Source organism: Trachymyrmex septentrionalis, unplaced genomic scaffold (genome assembly GCF_001594115.1).
Source record: "Trachymyrmex septentrionalis isolate Tsep2-gDNA-1 unplaced genomic scaffold, Tsep1.0 scaffold69, whole genome shotgun sequence".
Lineage (NCBI taxonomy): Eukaryota > Metazoa > Arthropoda > Insecta > Hymenoptera > Formicidae > Trachymyrmex > Trachymyrmex septentrionalis.
In genome coordinates, this window is record NW_017305873.1 from 1,993,077 (window position 1) to 1,996,398 (window position 3,322).

Here is a 3,322-nt window from a genome sequence, read left to right on the forward strand (position 1 = left end):
AAAAAAAAATGTAACTACAGAGTTGAAGACGTTGGGACGATCGTCGCCCTTCCGCTTGCAAATATTTGCTCGCGAGGTACTCATTATCCTTTCCGCTCCGGAAAATGCGAGAGACACTCGCGCAGAGGAGGCGGCGGAGGAGGAGGCGCGAACCTCCCGTGTCCGGTACTTAACTCCTCTCATCCGCCAACGGTCGTCCGGTACCAGGAAATCACGTACCGGAAGTACGACGTCATCGCGACCGACAGGCACGTGGTCACGTCGTGCGGGTCAGAGCACGACGATGGCGAAGAGAGAGAAAGAGAGGCGTCGTTCACGCATGTTCTCGTGCGCCACGCAGAAAAATGGAAACGCATTCACGTGGCCACGAGCGCGGCCCACACGCGCTGGAAGATCAAGGCTATACGCGGCCGAAGTCCAAAGTTTACGGGGTTAATCACGCGCGCTTTCGTAAGTCGCACGCGTGTTCCATTATTTACATAAACGTTTTGCGGAAGCACATCCTCTTTCGATACGCAAATATATATTTAAAAAATATATATTTTATATATTGTATATATATTACACACAATATATATATACACACACACACATATAATGTGTATATATGGAGCAATATTAATAATCGCTACTTGGATAAGTTGCTGCTTAACATCTGAATACGGAACGGCTTTAATTATGAGAATTCGAAGGACCAGCGGGTTAGAAGACGAATTTATATCCGTTAACAAGATCATAATGCAAGATCGAGGGAACAGGAACGACGACTCGAGCTGAGACCAGCAAGAAACGTTTTCCCCGGGCAGATTTCCCTCGTTACAGCGGAAGAGATTATTGTTGGCTACCTCTCTATGAGACCTAGTGCGTAATTGCGACCCGTTTGCGAGCGGACGCTTTTTATAATGCGCCAAACGACTGGGTGTGTTCTCTCACGCGCGCTCTGGTTCCTCCTATTCACATGACAGACGAAAAAAAAATCGCAAAAGGGATCGGTACTGGAGCGTAAAAGGCATTATAGCGCGATACAGGTTGAGCAACAGATGTTCCACCTAGTACCTGCTCGGTAATCTTGCCGGGGGGTTGAAGACGATTAAATACTACGTTTAGAAAGAGGTATGAAATTCAATGGTCGAAGGGTGAAGCCGAAAACCGGCCCCGACGAGAAAGTGCCAAGAGCTCGAGTATTTCCGCTCCGAGAGGAGAGGATGATCATGATCGCGGGAGTCCCTGCCAGATAAATGTCTCTTTCGTGCAGTCCTAATCGTCCCTCGTTTCCGGTTCGAAAGACGATCGAGCTCTTCTTTCCGTTGTCATTATCGTTGGGCTTCCGCCGAAAAAACGCTTTGTGTACGAAAGATCGCAACAGGTTTCCCACCTTTCGCGATCGACGAACGCGCGCGATCTTTTGTCGTATCCTCCTCTCTTTCAAGAGTCTTCATTGACGATTAAAGATATTGAAGACAAGGATCTAAGCTTTAAAAGCAAGATAGGTGAACCGCCTCCTATTCACAGAAAAATATATAGTAGTTTCAACTATAAAAACGACAACCATACAACTTTTATATGTACAATTAATATGCATGTGATTTATTCAACTATGTATATGTGTGTATATATATTATATACACATGAATTCTACCTATAAAACTTGTAACTGTCATCTTTATAGTTGCTATTACTATATTTTTTTCTGAGTGCAGAACTCTTGAATTTTGATAAGATTTTAAAATTAATTTCTATATAATCTGTTCTCACAACGTCTCTGTTTAATAATATCTAAATTATATCTCAATAATGAAATTTATTGCATTAAAATTTTATTATTTAGTTACACAAGATTTTATAACGGAACTTTTTCGATTCAAAAGCTATCGGTTGTTTGACATGTTAATTAAGGAAAAAAAAAATCCCATCTCTCGGCTTCCATCGTTATTTTGCAAACATCTGTCGTACGATAAAACATGAAGGTCCAAACATCAGACACAAACTCATCCGTATATACCCTTGGTTGTTTCATGTCATTAATCTCCGTGGATATCTTATCGCAACCAAATAATGATTGAATAATTATGTCTACTCTACTGGAAATCATGGCGTGATAGATGACGTAAAGCTGCGACTGGCGACAACGTTATGCGCGGCTCGTTGAATTCAGCTTTACGATTATTTGCGACAGATGTTCGACAAGGAGAAACACTCCACGTGCGCGGAATCTTCTTAAGTCGCGGCGGCGAGATTCGATACGCAATAACAACAATCGCAGAGGACTGAGTCGCACGCAGGGAGCGATATATATAACGAGGCGGAACGCAATCGGATAATTAATTGTTCGCGAGTGAAATTAATCTTGATATACCGCGATGTGGTGTCCCGACTCCGAGCCGAAGAATAATTTTGACGAGAATTGCATTAAAGCCGACGGTGATAAACGCGAGTCGTGCTCGAACAGGGACGGTTCCCTCACCGTTTTATACGCCGGATTTTCTTGCGGCTCCGTCGTAATTTCGAATCGCCGCGTCTCCCCGGCGCGGGGTAACGCCAATAAAAATAAACCCCCGCCTCCGTAAAAACCTCCACAGAAATCGTAAAATCGGGGTAGATAGACGGGAAGGCGGCCCGTGAAAAACACGAACGAACGTTGTTTGTACGGCCGAATTAAGTTTTATCACTTCATCAGGCAGTCTCGGGCTTTTACGATTTTTCGAGCCGCCGTAATGAAGCACTATTTGTTGGGAACGAAACGTCGACAACGAATGTCGTATTATTTCGTTTACATAATTTTAAACGTATACCCTCTCTAACATATGAGGTAGATTATATAATGTAAAAGAGGAAAAATTTGAAAAAATAATAAATTACAAGAGATAAATACTATTGTTTAATGAAATTGTGGAGGTAAATATAAAATATAAACATTTTATTTCCCAGAGAAAATTTTCTCTAAAACGAGATTATTTTTAATAGAAAATTCGTAACAATTAAACAAAAATATATGCCAGAAAATTATAGCAAATAAACACAATAAATATCTAAGTATATAATAAATAGTTAAAAAAAAACAGAATGTTTGCTGATCAAATTGAAACAAGCGCGGCGCCAAGTGTCTCAAAGATATTAATTAATCCCCGTGGCATCAATAGCAGAGGAATATGAGAGAAATATTCGAGAGAAGAATAAACCGCCGCGCGAGGAAGCGTTCGATTAGCGGCGGCGAGTGAAAAAAAGAAATCTAATAAAAAATATCCGATCGCGCGCGTGTTGCACAAGTTATAAGTCTCGGTGCGAGAAACGCGCGAGAGAAAGGGGGGAGGGGGGGGGGGGG

At 42.1% G+C, this 3,322-nt stretch overlaps 1 protein-coding gene across 1 annotated transcript in view; it reads right to left on the bottom strand.

The window, feature by feature from the left end:
* LOC108753363 (3-phosphoinositide-dependent protein kinase 1) overlaps window positions 1-3,322 on the bottom strand; it is a 15,761-nt gene that overhangs the window by 4,750 nt on the left and 7,689 nt on the right. The window lies entirely within an intron of this gene.